This window comes from Chrysochloris asiatica, unplaced genomic scaffold, assembly GCF_000296735.1.
Source record: "Chrysochloris asiatica unplaced genomic scaffold, ChrAsi1.0 scaffold00052, whole genome shotgun sequence".
NCBI lineage: Eukaryota > Metazoa > Chordata > Mammalia > Afrosoricida > Chrysochloridae > Chrysochloris > Chrysochloris asiatica.
This window is the reverse complement of record NW_006408570.1, coordinates 789,997-808,363: the sequence shown is the minus strand read 5'-3', so window position 1 is coordinate 808,363 and position 18,367 is coordinate 789,997. Positions and strand designations below refer to the sequence as shown.

Genomic DNA, 18,367 nt, shown 5'->3' with positions numbered 1-18,367 from the left:
GATCTAGTAGTGAGGATGAATTCTATGATGCTGATGCATTGCATAAAGTGACTCATCCCCCAAACGCTTAATAGATTCCTGCAAATCTGCCTTAGTCTTGATGCGTGCCCAGACACCACAGAATCACTCAAGTCTTCCTTGTCCAATAGAACAAGTGATGCTGATCTTTTTTATTTCCATGATGATAAAGATGATGAAGGAGGGGCAAGTTCAGTAGAAGAACACAAGAGCATATCTTGTCACAGGTTACGCTTGGGTTGGACCTAACTAAGGTAGTTCCTCCCAACATTTATTCTTGAAAGAAGATCTCTTATAGAATTACATGTAGACTTTTTTGCACGTATGGACCTGTTTATGAGCATTAGTGTGACCATAAGCAACCTAGGAACCAAATGGTTCAAGTTGTGAAATGGTACCTCTCAGTTTTTCATGCAGGAAGGAAATTATTAGTTGCCAAAAATCTGTAGGACCCCATTTTGGGTGAGATCTTTCAGTGTGATTGGTCATTACCAAATGACACTGAGAGAATGCATAGTTAGTTTCAGAAAGAACCATTCCTTGGGTTTCCATGTGAAGCTGAACAGGCTTCCCATCATCCACCCATTTCAGCTTTTTATGCTGAGTGCTTTAACAAGAAGATACATATGGACCAAGTCAAAATGCCTTGGGATGTCAATTGGGATCCACAACATAGGGCAAGGTTGTATCTCATGTCTAAACTATGATGGACATTACATTCTCACTTTTCCCAATGTTTATGGAAGATTTATCCTCAGTGCCCTGGGTGGCGCTATAGTATAGCCAAAATGGGCTGTAGTACAACTATCATGCGCATTAAACCTTTCTATGGGGGCAAGAAGCACAGAATTACCACTGAGGTTTTTTTCTCTAAATGACAAGACTTTTTGCTCAATTGAAGGGGAGTGGAGTGGCAAAATGTACACAAAATACACAATGGGAGAAAATACAGTCTTCATAGACACCAAGAAATTGCCTATAAATAATCAAGAAGAAAATGAGGACATTGCAAGATCAGATATTGATGAAGCAACTGAAGCAAAGCACAGATTTGAAAAAAGACAAGGAGCAGAACCCCAAGAAAGGAAGCAGTAGGAAACTCAAAGGGAGACAAGGTTATTTCAGGAAGATGGAGAATGTTGCATTTATGATGAGCCATTCCTGAAATGTCTTGGTGCTGCCAAGCATAGGTTGGGAAATGTAAAGTTTACACCTGATGAACAGCCTTCCTTTGGGAGAATCTGGTTCCCTCCCTTCTTATTGCAGGGGTCCTATCTTAGGGATACTGGGCTTTCTGATGCAGACGAACAATTAAAGTAAGGATAACTTCCTTTTTTCTCTCTCCTGCCGCAGTCAGGTCTTTGACTTCAGTCCTGAGAAAAAAACTGAAGCTTTGAAAATAAGATAACTGATGCTTCTTCAAACCAATGTTTTGAAAGCATTTATAAACCCCATTCTTAAACTTGGCACTCCAGTACTGCTGTTGAGATACATGATGCTTCCTAGTTCATATAATCTTGTTTATATATATATATAAATACATACAGACATATAAAACGGAGTCCTAGTGTGGTGCTGTGGATTAATGCAATGAACTGCAAGGTCGGGTTGAACCACAAGGCCGCTATGGATCATAAACGGGCTCAACAGCACTTAACAACAACAAAACATATAAAAAATACTTGATGCCAGATTTTGCATAAATATTTCATCTAACATAAATATTGATTCCTTTGTTTTAGAAAATTAGTGTAATGTATTAAATTGAGTGTTAGGAAATTTCATGGTCTCTCTCTTATTTTATTTTAAATTTCGTAATAACTTATTTTGGAATTGAACTATTATTAAATTATATCTAACCCTGGACCACGGCTTAATTATAAGTCAGTGCTTCTTAAGGCTTCATAAAGTACTTTTTCCAACCTTAAAATATACATATATATATATATATATACATATATATATAATGTATGTATATGTATATATATATTAGTATTTACTGTATTAAAAATTGAAACAGAGAAATTTCTAAATATTAATTCATTTAAAAATAATAATGAACCCATTACATGTTAAAGAATATATTTTCTCATTAGTTACATACTCCAAAACAAAGCAATTAGAAGAGTGGCATTGTTGCACATTTTTGCAAATTAATGTCTGGCTTAACAGAAGACATTGGGATATTATAATGCTTCTGCACTCAACCTATTGTAATGTTTGGCTTGGGTTAAAATATATGAGAAAATGGAAAATTACAGAATATTGCTAAAGTATTTCAGATAATTATCAGGAGTCCTAGCAGCACTGTAGGATAAGCATTAACTGCAAAGTCAGCAGTTCAAATCCACCAACTGCTCTACAGGAGAAAGATGAGGGTTGTTGCTCCCATAAAGATTTACAGCCTCTGAAACCCTATACAGGGTTCTATGAGTTGGGATCAACTAGATGGTAGTGGGGATGGGTTCTTCTTTGATACAACCTCAAAATCTGACAAGTGGCAGTTTCTTAACAATTAAGTTGCAATGTAGAAGCTAAAACTATATCAATGAAAATTTTTGTGTTAGAATTAAAATTGATCTTATACTTCAAATGAATCTTTTACCTATGCATGATTTTGTAACAGGCATGGGTCATTTGAAAAACAGTGGTACACTGGGTTGTACAAGTCTTCCAAATGTTGACACATTTCATTACACAGTATCAAAATAACATAATCATGACTACCAGCAGTCTCATAAGAAAAACTCTAGACCCACACTCTAGAAAATCATTCCTACAGCTGATTCTTCTAAATTCCTTCTGTTTATGAATCAATCCAGTTCATTTTCCCATCTGTGATCTCTGTCTCCGCCAACCTCTATGAACTTGTTTCTTCATGCACCTCAAAGGGTTGTCATAAATAGTGAATAAGTTAGTATGTGTAAAACTTCTCAGAATAGAGGTTAGCACAAAGTAAGTACTCAGTAAATGTTAACTGCTACTGTTATTGAAAGTACCTAATATGAATAATTACAAGTAAAGTTCAATGTTGTTGTTGTTAAGAGCTGTTGAGTCGTTTCCAACCCATAGCAATCCTTTATGGGGTTTCCAAGGAGTGGGTGGTGAGCTTGAACGGCCAACCTTGTAGTTCAAACCAACTTTGAAGTCCAGCCCATTAACCAGTAACTTAGCCTGCACATGGCCTAGCAAACTACCTAACATCAACATAATTTAAATTAGCAATGTTTTGGAACTGGGGATTCTTAACAACATACATCCTTCAAAGTATCAAGAAGCTTATATTCCTAGTGTCACCACTAGCAGGGAGTACTTCTGTGGCACTGTGGTATAAGCACTGGATGGTAACAAAAAGGTCAGCAGTTCAAAGCCACCAGTCATTCCTCGGAAACCCTACAGAGGGTCGCTGTGATTCAGAACTGACTTGACAGCACTGAACAACCACCACTAGCAGAACATTAACATAGATCAATTTTTTGCTTTCATTTCTACTTAGATCTTGTCAGCTTTTTCTCTAGAAACATGGGATATAACAACCTTCCTCACTGGTTTCTGATTTTAGGCTCTTTCATGGCTGTGCCTGAGTTTTCTGGGTGTGGTGCCATGTTTGCCACCATCTCTTCTGAAAACAGTGATGTGGTGGAATTCATCCATATTTAGAAGGGTTTACCACTGTAGTTTTCCACTGCTTAATAGGAAGAGCAAATATAACAAACATGACTATAAGTTCTGCACTTAGCACTATCATGTCCCAAAGGCTCTTTGTCACAACTTCTTTTAAAAAGTAGTATTGAATAGTCCCACCCAGATTGCTTATTATATAATACTTCAATACTTTATCCAAATATGTTGGTAGTGGTGGTGATGTAGACTTAGTTCCAACTCATAGTGAGCCAGTATAGGGTTTCCAAGGAGCAGATGGTGAGTTTGAACCACCAACCTTGAGGCTAACTGTCTAATGCTTATCCTAGCTACAGTGTTACACCAGGATTCCAATGCAAACAAAAGATCTTTTATTTATTTGGTGATAACAGTGTCTGGGATATCTAAATTTTATCATCTTATTCAAACATACAAAGATAAAATTCAGATATACCAGACATACTGTCATCACTAAACAACAAAACTACACCCATTGTCATAGAGTAAATTCTGATCCATGATGACCTTATATGTAACTTCCAAGAATGCAAATCTTTACAGGGGCAGATGGCCTCATCTTTCCACCAAGGAGAGACTGGTGGGTTTGAACGGCCAGCCTTGCAGTTAGCCTACATGCCACCTCAGAAACCTTTCAGGGAAGTTCTGCTCTGTCCAACAGGGTCAACTATGAGTCGGAATCAACTGACAGCAATGAGTTTGGTTTTGGGGTAGGGAGGGTTATTACATTACAAGTATTTTACCCTTTTCTTTCTTTTTTTCTTTAAGTTTTTATTGTGAATTGAATTATAGTTTACATGGGAGAACATCAGTTTTACATCCACCATTTTGTTGCAATGATTACAATCTCTTCTGCGCGTCATCATTCAACAGTATTTGCTTCTATTCCCTCTGTTTTGTTTTTTGACAGGGGGGATGTACACCAAAACACTCAGGTATACATAATCATTTAAACAACCAAAGGACACATTCTACACGCCTACCTCCTGGGCACCAGCACCTGGCTGCAGCACACAGCCTTTCTCTTTCCATGAGTCTGGAGTCCTCAGCTGCTCTCTCTCCATGCCCTCATCTCTGCCTCCATCTCTGGTGTTGCTGCTTCTCTGGATAGGGTCCCACATTCTGCTCATGCTCTTCTCCCTTGATAGTACTAGGGTTCTCTGTTCCTGGACTCTAAGATTAACTACTCCCCTCTTTTTGCTACAAAACTTACACCTTTATAGTTGTGACCATCGTAATTAGTCATGATAATAATTACTCATTATCAAATCATAAAAATCTTACCCCATCTCCTTTCACCAGACCTGTCTTGACAAAATGAGAACTATTCAGTGAAGATTCTACCTCCCCCCACACACTCTAAAACAAAACTTGCGCTTGAAAACTTGTAAGCCAGTCACTTCGTGCCCCCACAGCCCCTCCCATTTTAGGTAGCCAATGTCTTAGTTGCCCGTCTCTATCAATCCTGTATACAGAAAGTATAGAATTGATCTTTGATGTGAAAGCCTTCTGCCCCTATTTTGAGCTACTACATCCATAAGTAGGAGCTCTAGTAGCATAGTAGTTACGAATCGGACTGCTAATCTCAAGGTCAGCAGTTCAAAACTATCAGCGGTTCCACGGGAGAAAGATAAGGCTTTCTGCTTCGGAAACCCTATACAGGGTCGACTCAATGGCACTTAACAACAACAACATCCATATAGGTCAAGTTCATCAAATTGTAGCAATTTACACTTATTTCTTTTGGGCATTCTTGTGCGTCTCCCCTCACTTCACTTCACATCAGCTGGGCGTTTCACTCTCAGCTCCAGCCCTCCTTGGCTATATCCTTGTCCATGGGCTCAGGGGTCCACACATCTCACCACACTTTGGACCAATCAACCTCTCCTCTTCTCTCTCTCATATCCAGGTCTATGGGAGTCTATGGAACACGGTGGAACTTGGCCCATATCTCCATTGCTGCCGTTCCCCCTCTCTTCCACTCCACCAGGTCTCTACCAGAAGACCAACGTGGTCACTAGCAAGCTTACATGCCTTTTGAGTTTCAGTCTTGGAGGGGTATTTGTCATGAAGGGACTTGATTGCTTGCCTTGATGGCTCCCAGGTGAACAACTTGCTTGTTCTTGTAGTAGCCAATCAGACTGTCGTTTCTGTTTTGGATTTTTCCTGCTAGTCTTTCTTTCAAGAAGTAGCTTCTGTTCCTCTGCATCCAGCTGATAAGACGAGAGGGCATATGCACAAGAACACCCACACTTTCAGATTAATACCCACTTGACCTGGCTTCAATGACTGGATGATCAGAGCTCAACTAGAAGAAGAAAGAAGAGGAAAAAATGAGTAATCTGATACAATTTGATGAACTTGACCTACACCTATGGATGCAGTAGCTCAAAAGAGGAAACAAATCTTTACAGTGAAGATCATTCCCACCCCCTCGATACACAGGGTAGATAGGGAAGGGCAACTTAGACACTGACTACCCAAAGTAGGGTGGCTACAAAGGCAAGAAGTGACTGGTTTACAAGCTTTCAAGAAGGAATCTAGATCCAGAGGGCCTGGAGGAAGGTAGAATCTCCACTGAGTAGTATCCAATCTACCTAGGCGGGGCTGATGAAAGAAAATGCGGATGGGTCTGGGTCTCTTGTGATACAGTAGTGAATTATTGTTATCAGGACTGATTGTGAGGGTTGGAAAGGTAAAGGTAGACGTTTGTAGCAAAAGGAGGGGAGTGATTAACTTTGCGGTCTAGGAGTGGAGGTCCCTGGGACCACCAAGGGAGAAGAGCGGAGAGCAGGACCCTACACAGAGAAGCAGTGATGCCTAAGATGGAGGCGGAGACGATGACGTGGAGTGATGGAGCGGCTGGGGACTTTAGACACAGAGAGGGGCTGTATGCTGACGACTGGGGGGTGGGGGAGGCTTGCAGGGTGTACCCGTTGGTTGGTTGATGATCCATGGAGGTGACTGTAACCATGGCAATGAAACGATATACGACAGGATGAATGTAAAGCTAATGTTCTCCCATGTAAACTATCACATAATTCACAATAAAACAATAAAAAATAGATAAAGAAAAGGAAGTATCTTCTGTTCCTCTAGCTATTCCAGGCTTGTCTCCTTGTCCTTTCTGAGGTGGGACTATCCCACCTCAGAAGGTTCTGGAAGGGACTCAGGATTCCACCTTAGGTTCTACGTCCTATAGACTACAAAGGCTCTGCAGGAAGCCTATTTCCCTGGGCAAATTCTAGAATCCCTTATAGGTATTCCCATCAGTTATAGGCTGAAGATGGATTACAAGCTTTCCATAATCATGTTTCCCAATATTCCTTTCTATCCCACTCGTGTCTATTTTACAGTAGTAGGCAAGGGAAACCAATATTCATACGACAGTCAAGTATCTTAACATTATTTCCCCTCTTTTACCCATTCAGTCTATGCCTTGATCCCTGTATCACCAAGCCCTGTTGTTCCTTACCCTTTTCTTTTTAATTGAATAAATTTATTAGGGAGTAGAGGCAACAACATAAAGGTTAACAGTCACAGAAATCAGGATACCTAGAGTTCTTGTCCATTTATTCATTAACCCAAAACCCCAAACCCACTGCCATGGAGTTGATTTTTACCCATAGCGACCCTATCTATATAGGGTTTCTGAGATTGCAAATATATATGAGACCAAATAGTCTCATCTTTCTGCTGAGAATCAGCAGGTGGATTTGAACTATCGACCTTGAAGTTAGCAGCCCACCACCTAAACCCAGAGCTCCTTGAACACAAAATATTTAACAAACATCTCTCTTTATTTTGACTTTCATATCTCTGTCTCCCTCTTACCCATTCCACCAGCACCTGCTCAGAATCCTGGTTCAATTAAAATAAAAAAACATAACCAATAAATCTAGCCATGCACAGCCAATACACATAAATTCTTCTCCTGAGAAAACCCATAAGCCACTCTCTATAGTTAAGATCTGAAGAGAGCGGTCTCAAAGTCATCCCCAAAGGTCTCCACTGTCACAGGAGACAACTAGCTCAATTTGCAATCAGTCATTTTACTTAGACCAGGGAAGGAGAGCACTCATGAAAGAGGAGGAGATAATTTATCAAGTGGGAATACAGTTATACTGCAAAGTAAACTCCCAAAGGGGCATAGTTAGTGCTGTATAAATATGCTTTAGGTTAAAGTACTTCTCAGGAGGGGAGGCAAAGAGTAGACAAATTAAGCTTTGGGGAGGTCTTGTAATTGAGAGAAGAAAACGTTAAATACAAGGAACGGGAGAAGTGACATGTGACTCAAAAGAATAGCTTCCCCTGGGATCACCGTGCAGGGGACAGTGGCACCACTGACCACTCTATATTTTCCTTGTTTCGTTTTTGTTCCCACATTAACCAAGAAGCATTAGTATGATCTTCTTCCTTGGCAAACGTGATTTTCTGAACGAACCAAGAAAGAACTGATTGTAAAATATCCCTCAGTTTCTAGCTATTCTCTGCCTGGCACTGATCAAAACAAAAGCCTTTGTTGTTCTCTGATCACCTCAAATAATGTACTATCCTGTCTAGAATTAAAGAACAATTTGTCATTTTTTAAAAAATATTCAATGTGGAAAAATCTAATGAGGATATAAAAAAGTCTTTCACAAAAGCAGAATAAGGATATTATGTTCTAGAATTTGCATCTTTTAAAGACGAGAAGGGACTAAGTGAAGATAGTTTGGAAAAGGCTAAGAGAAAAACACAAATGTCACCTCAAGAAATCATTCCAACATAACATCACCGAAAAGAATTATCATAAACTCAAAGTCATACAAAGCACAAAGGAACTCACTGGAGGTACACAAGAGTAAAAGATAAGAATAGTAAATACTATTATATACACAATCCTGCACAATATGAGGGGCTTCCAAAAGTTCATGGAAAAATGGAATTAGAAGATAATAGAATTTTTCTATGAACTTTTGAAGCCTTCTCCCACCCCCCAGTAGAAAGACATGGAAGCCAAAGAGACATAGGAAGGCTAATGGGAGTCTACTCATAAATTATATATAGATTTGCCACAGGGTATTTTTATACATATATTGTATGTGCTATAAATAAGGAGCTCTGGTGGTGCAGTGATTATGAATCGGGCTGTTAATCTCACAGTCAGCAGTTGTTCCACAGAAGAAAGATGAGGCTTCATGCTCCCATAAAGATTTACAGCCTCAGAAACCCTGTACAGGGTCACTATGAGTCGGAACCGACTCCATGGCACATAACAACAACAAAAACATAAATATATCCAAGTATACCACAGATAATACTGGTAACAAAGTTATGAAAACTACTTAGTCATAATCAAGCACCCTGAGCAAATGACTCACTGGGCTTGGAGATTTATGACCACAGTGTCTGAGGATATATAGTCAATTGGTAAAACATACTCCACAAAGACAATAGCTACATCCTACTTCAATGAGTAGCAACTCGGGCTTTAAAAGCTTGAGAATGGCCATCCAAAATGTAACCATTGGTCTCTCCTCATCCAGAACAAAAAAGAAAGAAGAAAAGCAGAGACTTAAAAAAACAATACAATGGACTAATAGAACACACGAACCACAGTCTATACGACCTGATGATGCCTGGTTATCACTAATGATCTCTCTGATCAGGTGCGCAACAGAAAGTCCTGGACAGAAAAGTGTGTTTGGGGGGAATATAGAACAGAATTCAAAAACATACAAGAAAGCAGGAGATAGCACCTGCACTGCCTCCATGAATAGATGTTAAGCAAAATATATTCTAGTTTTGCTAGAATGTAGTCTAGCCTCCACGAATATATGTTAAGCAAAAAATATTCTAGTTTTGCTAGAATATAGTCTAGCAAAACTAAGCTAGACCATTTTACTTTTACTTTACTAGATAGATAAGTACATGACAGAAGATATATTATACTAGTTTCTCTACTTTGACAGATTTGTACATTTCCATAATCGAAAACTTAATACCTAGAAAACACAGAAATTTTACCCTGCATATTAAAAACAAAAAATCTTTGACAACTGCAATATATTGAAGTTGAAGCTGTCAAGGATTTCATTTTACTGGGTTCCATAATCAATGCCTATGGAAGCAGCAGTCAAAAATGACATATTGCATTAGGATAATCTGCTGCAAAAGACCTCTTTTTAAAGTGATGGATGGAAGGGGAAAGAGAAAGTCATTGCTTAAGAGACACTACGTTTCTGGTAATGGTGGAGGAATAATTTTGAAAAGGACCATTATAATGTTATATAACATGGTGAACATAATCAGTGTCTCTGACTGAACTGCACATGTACAAACTGTTGAATTGACAAATGATTTGTTACATGTGTTTTTATAATAATGAAAAATGAAAAAGGACACTTCTGGCAAGATGATAGACGAGGCACACACACTACACGGACCATCTACAACAAACATATGAGAGACCAAATAAAACGGACACAGATGAAAAGTTTGGCACCCTGAACTTCAGAAGAAAGGTTAGAGAAGTGGATAGAGTGCTTGCTGGAAGGAGAGGCTAGCAGAAATGGTGCAAGAAGGACTGACTCGTGAACAGCTGACCAGATGCAACTGCACAATCTTGTGAGCAGCTTTGGTAACAGAGGGAAGCCTGGCAGAGCAGATTCACGAAGCACTGGGAAAGATGAGATTTCTTGTTTTTCCCCCCACACGCTCCTGGTAACCCGAGGTGTGGACAGCTCCCACCCAGATTCACCCCCAGCAAAGACCCTGTCCTCCCATAGTTCAGAGCCCCGTCGTTGTGAGTCACAAAAGAGTGAGTTGGGGGCTGGCTGCACCACTTTGGTGTGCCACTTTGGTGTATGACAAGGAAAAAGGCACCTTGACAGTGAGGATGGTGAGACTTCATCTCACTACTTTGGACACATTATCAGAAGAGACCAGTCCTAGGAAAAGGACATCATGCTGAGTAGATGTCAGAAAATAGAGGGTCAGAAAAAATGCAGAAGACCCTCAATAAGAAGGATGGATACAATGGTCTCAGGTATCACAATTGTGCAAAGGATGGTGCAGAACCAGGCAGTGTTTTGTTCTGTTGCACACAGGGTCATTTGTTATGAGTCAAAACCAACTCAGTGGCACCTAAGAACAACAACCAATAGAACAAGTGAGAAAAATCAAGAAAGAATTTAGAGTAATAAGGGAAATCCCAGGATTACACTACAGCTTGGGAACTGTGAACCCAGACTAGGGCAAGAGAAGGAAGCAACTTTTTAAATTTTTTCTTTAAAATACATTTAAGCAATATAATACCATCACCTTAAAAGCTAACAACATTTATACACAGAGAGAAAGATCCTAGTTGCCTACCAGACAGAGTCTATTTCCTATTTATAGAACTCTGATTTATTCAAGTAGCAACAAACTCAGGTTAAAAGATGACATTTCCTAGCCTTCCATATACCTAGGGATAGCCAATGAAACAAAAGAAAATCTTCTAGATGTGGTTTCAGGAAACCATATGGAAAAGAATTGAATCCGTTGGGAGATATGCCTTTTTTGCCATCCCCCTGCTTTCTCTTTTCAGTCCATCTGAAACACAGATGTGAGGTTTGGGGCTCTAGCAGTCATCCCACAGATAATGTTGAGGATAGGCAACTCCATGCTGAGAATACTGGAGCAGAAAGACAGATGGAGCCTGATGACCATCGGGGAAAACAGAAAACATACCAATCATAAATGGATTAGCCAGCACACTTTATATAAACCCACTGTCTTCAGGTAGAGTTCAACGCACAGCAACCCTATACAGGATTTCCGAGGTTATAAATCTTTACGGGAGCAGAAAACTTCATCTTTCTCCCTCGGGACAGCTGGTGAGTTTGAACAGTCAGCCTTGTGGTTATTCAGTGCTTGTCCTACAACATCACCAGGGCTCCTTTCCTTTCCATAATGAGGAACAAAATAATAATATGCTATCACCACTTATCGGAATTTTCTGCTATATAAGGATAAAATAAATAGCACTGACACAAGAAAGCATGAACAATTGGGGGGATACAATATCTACAAGGTGTCCTGAATTAATGCATTGGGTTGCATGGTCAGTTTAAACATCAAGGTCAGTGGTTCAAGCTCACCAGCCACTCCTCCTCAGAAATCCAATACAGGGTCGCTAAGAGTCAGAATTGACTTGACAGCACTTAACCACAACAATTCTAAGAACACTTCTAGAAAAAACAACTTACAGAGGAAATCCAATTGGTCATAAAATAAACTAAAATGCAGATTTCAAAAAGGAGAAAGAAGTTTCGCTCCCTTTTAAAACATTGAACAACTCTGGGAATTAGGTGTATAAAACAGAATGCAAATGTTACAAATCTAGGATCACATATAATTAACAAACTAGAGATATAGAGAAGAATTCGTCAAAACACAAGAGCAAACACATGAAAAGATGCTTACCATCAGGAAATGTATCTCAAAACCACAATGAGATATCACTAGGATAGCTAGTATCAAAAAGAGGTTTTTTTAAACTAACAAGTGCTGGAGAGGTTGTGAAGTCAGAACCCTCATAAACTGCTGGTGGGGATGTAAAATGGTGTGGCTGATATTCAGACAAAAACCTGTACACAAATTACACAAATGTTTATAATGGCTTTTTTAGCGTCAGTCCAAAAATGGAAAAAACTCAGATGTCTTTCAATGGATAAATGACTACACAAACATCCATATCACAGAATACTACTCAGCAATGAAAAGGTATAAATTATTGGTATAAATAACCAAGATTAATCTCCAGTGAATTATGCTAAGTGAAAACAAGCCAATCCCAAAATATTTGTAACACTGTACAATTCCATATATATAACATTCTTGAAAAGACAAATTTATAGAAATGTAAAACACAGTAGTGGTTGCCAGGGATTAAACAGAAGATGGGGGCAAAGGGGAAATGGGTGCAGCTATAAAAACGGAGCATGAGAGATCCTGAGGTGATACATATGGTATACATCTTGACTGTAACAATATCAATATCCTGGTTGTGACAATATACTACAGTTTTGTAAGATGTTACCTTGGGGAAACTAGGAAAAGGCTAAGTATGATCTCTCTGTATTATTTCTTACTATATGCAAATCAATAATTATCTCAAAAAGCTCATTTTTTTTTAAAAAAGTAACAAAGGCACACAGTCAGGGTCACATTTAACATTTAAATGCTTCTAATAACCTATTTTTCTTGGTTTTATGAGCTCCTCTCATTTCACTATTCTGTTATTTTGTTACTCCACTGACAAAAGGTCTTCATGGAACACCTCTCCCTTACAAATGCTAAGCAAGCCACTCTACCACCTTACTAAAAACAAACTGCTTAGCTAACTTCATTAAATATATTTTTTAAATGTTTTATATAAGCAATCTTTCCCTAAATCAATCTCTATACTGCAAATGGTTCATAAGAGCAATTCAGTCAAGCCCAAGGCACACTGAAACTGTTATGCTGGGTTTTTGGGCTTTTTATTCCTATTGCTTGATAAGACCATATTTCATATCAGTATCTTTAGAATTTTGCTGTTTACTGACACCAGAGCTTCCCCAGGAGGTGACATTTGGTTGCCCTGTGATGGTTTTTGCTCACTTAGGTATTTGACTGGACAATGTGTGTTTTGAAGTTCTAATTTACAGTAAGGAGAAAAGAGATACAAAAGCACGCACAAATATGCAGAAAGAAAGGCATAATTTGCAATGTGCCTATAAACACATGGGGGCTTCAGAAAGTTCATGGAAAAAATGGAATAGAAGGATAATGACATTTCCCCACCAACTCTGTGACACCCCTTACTAGATTGATTTATCTATTTATCAGTCATTGTGCTTGCAGTACAGTGAATTACTTAATATGGCTCCTCTAGCCACAGTCTTTGCAACTACCACCAAATGACTGAGCGTTGTTGTTGTTGTTAAGTGCCATCAAGTCAGTTCCAACTCCCAGCAACCTGCTGACCTTTTAATTAGCAGTCCAATGCTTATCTTGCAGTTCCAAAGAGTTGTTGTTGTTGTTGTTGTTGTTGTTGTTATGTGACATGGAGTTGGTTCCAACTCATAACGACCCTGTACAGGGTGTCCGAGGCTGTAAATCTTTACGGCAGCAGAAAGCCTCATCTTTCTCCAGCGGAATGGCTGGTAGGTTCAAACTGCTGACAGTGAGATTAGCAGCTCGATGCATAACCACTACGTTACCAGAGCTCTTTGTTCCAAAGAGTAGGACAATGCAAATAGAAAATGCTTGTGGCCCACCAAGGGGATTAGACAGTTTTAACTAATAATGTAAATAATGTGCAATGTACCCTTGTGGTACAACTAAGGTGCATGGAACCCTAACTTGGGGATTGCTGAGTTTTGCCATCTTGCTAGGCTTAAAAATAAGTCATCCCAGAGGAAGAAGGGAGAATCTCACTTCCATCAAGAAAGAAGACCCAGGAGTGAAGCATGTCCTGTGGATCCAATCCCTGTGATAAACCTTCTCAATACAGGAAACAGAGAGCTGTGACCCTGAAGACAAGAGCGAAACAGCAGTAGCAGAACCAGCAGAACCCAGAGAACCGGCATAAGATCGAATAGTGGGCTTCCTGGTCCACAAAGCAAGAAAGCTGAGTGCCGTTTTGAAAAACAGGGTTTCTGGCAGAATGGAGTACCTCCAGGTTCTTAATAGGAAAGCTAGGTTTGCTGACCCATGAAGCTAGAGCTAAATGCCTTCAGACTGAGGCTTACTGGCAGGGTGGGATACCTCTGGGTACATAATCAGTAGAGCTAAAATTTGTTTTGTAATACTTGCCTGAGCAAGGTAGAGGCCAGGCTGATGGGCAAAAGACAAGAGTGATACCAGGCTGCTGGGTTGACTAAGAAGAGGCTGTCTTGACTGAAGAACTGCAGGTTGAGTCGTTAATCCTGTTACTTCCTTAGTACACTCCACTAACTCAGGTATTGCCTTCGAGTTCTGTGTGGCCACTGCAACCAATTATTGAACACTGCAGAGTTCCATGGGCGGAACCATGTCTGACCTCCACCTCAAAGGAACTGGCCTTGCAAGGTTGATCCTGATCTTCCTTCCCCACCTGTAAAGTTAGAGGAGGTCTGATGTCTCCACTAAGACATTTTTACAGTGCTCTTTGTGAGTATAATATATCTCAATTTTAAATTGTTATAAATCTAAAACAGAGTAGGTCCCACACATTCCAGATAAATGACCTCCTTAATTAGGAACATATTTTCCAGTCAATATATTTTATGAATTATACTGCTTAAGGCAAGACACCTATGTTTTTAAAAGACCAATATGGGTTGGATTATTTTTTACATCTAATTTAAGATTTTTCCCAAAAAAAAAATTGTGGCTTTGGTATAGTGGGTTACAAGTTAGACTACTAACCACAAGGTCAGTAGTTTGAATATACCAGCTGGTCCTCAGGAAAAAGATGAGGCTTTCTGCTCCCATAAAAATTTATAGCTTCAGAAACCCTATATAGGATTGCTAGAAGTCCATAACACACAATCACCAAAGACAACGGCTATTTATTTCAATACTATGTTGTTGTTGTTGTTATGTGCCATGGAGTCAGTTCCAACTGATAGCGACCCTATACAGGGTTTCCGAGGCTGTAAATCTTTACGGGAGCAGAAAGCCTCATCTTCAATGCTATAAAACACCCCAAATTCCTCTAGGGAAGAAACTTAGCCCTATCATTGAATATTCTCCCTCAGTCCACCTGTTGTGAAGGAATGGGGTAGCTTATTCAAACTCTCCAATTTTTATAAAATAATATTAATTCTATAGCTTGATTTGCTTTTAGGGCATACATATCCCTATTTTTAACTAAGAGAATGAACAAGCTATAAAGTAAGAAAAACAATACAGGAAATATAGCCTTGAACTCACTGACACTCAGTACTTACCAAAAAGTTTAACAACTGAAATTAGTCTTGAATGAAAATGAACTGTCACATATGCACTGCATATATTCTTACAGATTAGAAGTCATGGAAATTGGATATACATGTGTTTTAGTAAGAAAAGGGCCTATACCTTTCAAAAGATTCTCAAAGTGAATCTTTTAATAAAAGAATATAATAATTTAAAATGGGGGGGCAGGAAGGAGAAACAGTTATGTACTTCCATTCTAAATAAATAAAATCTATTAACTGGATTAAACCATACCTAGCAGAGAACTGTATTCCTAGACCACTTATTTTACTTTTGGCCCCTTACAAAAATGCTCTACTAAACTGTGCTTTGACTATTACATATGCATTCACTAAAGGGCATTATAAGAAACAGACTATGACACATACTGCTGCATTTATTATATGAATATTAAAGTTACATTATACACAGGGCTTTCTTTGTGAGTACACATGGGATAAACAGATCTCTGGTCTTACTCAGAATCAATGTGTAATAGCGTTCTGTGTCAACTTGACTAGGCCAAGATATTCAGAGGTTTAGGAGTTGAGATGTGCTTATTCCCATAGTGATGAAACATATACAGACATAGTTAACTCTTGGTGACTGGCTATGAGCAGCCAATCAATTAAAGAGATGCTTCTTTGGGGGTGTGGCATACTCCTAATATAATGAACATATGTCGCTCTTCTGCTGGGGACCTCAGGCTCTATCATTGTAAGTCATCTCCTTGATAATAAACTTCTCTTTATATATATATATATATCACACACACACACATATATATATACACCATATACACACACAAACATATATATATATATAAAAAATCACTGGTTTTGCTTCTCTGAAAAACCCAGCCTAAGTAAAACATGTGGACCAACAGTAGGGTTCTAGAAAAACAAAATTACATGAATCATTTTTCTAAATTGGTTCTCAAGTCTGACTAATTTTAAAGGCACTAATATAAGGTGGCAGCATGTCTGACTTCCACTTCACAGGAATCATCCTTGGACTGATTTTGAGTTTGGTCCTCCTTTCCCCTTGTGGTATCAAAGGAAGTCAGACACGGTCCCCACTTGGTTTAAGCTGGGGTCTGGAGTGGGATTCATAGCAACAGCTCCAGACTCTTCAAAGTATAAGTTTTTGTAAAAGAAACAACCAAGGGGCATGGGAAGTGAATCTTTGATTTTCAAATGGTTAGTTTGGTTTTGGTTACCTGTGGGGAGTCCTGGTGTGGTGCTGTGGGTTAATGCACCAGACTGCAAAGCCGTTTGAACTGCAAGGTAAGCAGTTCAAGCTTACCAACTGCTCCTTGGAAACCCTTCACAAAGTCGCTATGAGTCAGAACTGACTCTACAGCACTTGACAACAACAACAAGTGGCTGAAAGGAATATAGGGGATAAAATACTTAAGCAGAATGGAGAGCGGCAGCTTCTGGAGTTGCCAATGCTGATGTCACACAAATTAAATTGTGCAGCTAAACTGATCAGGAGCCAGGGCCTACTGGAACCAGTTGGTAGAGACCCAAGGACATAGGCATATGAATGGGGTTAGTGCGAAGGTGGAGAAGAAAAGATTGAATTTGAGTGTTTTTAATGTTTGACTGTCTATTGGATATTGGTTTCTCCTGCTGTCTATTCTAAAATAGATTTATATGTGTAATAGAAATAAATTGGAAATGAGGATTAAATCCACCTTCAGACTATCCTTGATTGTTGTTGTTGTTAAGTGCTGTCCAGTCAATTCCGACCCATAGCGACCCTGTATTGTTGTTGTTATGTGCCATGGAGTCAGTTCCGACTCACAGCAACCCTGTACAGGGTTTCCGAGGCCATAAATCTTTACAGGAGCAGAAAGCCTCATCTTTTTCCCACGGAACAGCTGGTAGTTTCAAACTGCTGACCTTGCAGTTCACAGGCGGATTCATAACCACTAGGCTACCAGAGCTCCTTAGCAACCCTGTATAGGGTTTCCTATATAGGACCCATAGTGACCCTGTATAGGGTTTCCTATATAGGACCCATAGTGACCCTGTATAGGGTTTCCTATATAGGACCCATAGCGACCCTGTATAGGGTTTCCTATATAGGACCCACAGCGACCCTGTATAGGGTTTCCGATCAAACTGGTGAGCTTGATCCGCAGACCTTGCAGTTCAAACTCCTCTGCAGCAGTCTGGCCAGGACTCACTGATTAGATTTGCTAAAATGAGTTAGAATTTGCCTGGAGGAAAAAGGCTTCTAGCTTTAAGCCTTAGGTGGAATCCTGAGCCCCACCAAAAGCCTTCAGAGTTGGGACATTTGCATTTGAAAAGACATGCAGAGCAACCCAGAACTTTAGGGAGAACAGGAGATCCATGATTAAAAGAAAGCAAAGGAAAAAAAGCAGAGTGTGGTTTGTTGAGATTCAAACAACTGTTTGCTTTAAAGGTGTCAAAGCAAGGAAAGTCAACCTTTCAGAGTAAACACCCTTCTAGGAATGAAAGTTAAAAGGGAACTGGCAAGCCATACGCTCACTGGTGACCAGAGGTCTACTTGTGAGTGTGCTGGCGGGGGAGGGGGTAGAGGAATCCTGGTGTGGCACTATAAGATAAGCACTGGACCCAAAAGTCAGTTGGACCACAAAGTCTACTCCTTGTTCAAAGCAACCAGCCACTCCTAAGAAACCCTACACAGGGTCACTATGAGTTGGAACCTATTTGATGGCACTTAACTCTGGTAGCGTAGTGATTAT

General features: G+C 39.5%; 1 protein-coding gene and 1 pseudogene across 1 annotated transcript in view; one reads left to right on the top strand and one right to left on the bottom strand.

The window, feature by feature from the left end:
- Window positions 1–1,338, top strand: part of LOC102813029 — a 2,518-nt pseudogene extending 1,180 nt beyond the window's left edge.
- Window positions 1–18,367, bottom strand: part of EXOC6B (exocyst complex component 6B) — an 859,602-nt gene that overhangs the window by 814,253 nt on the left and 26,982 nt on the right. The window lies entirely within an intron of this gene.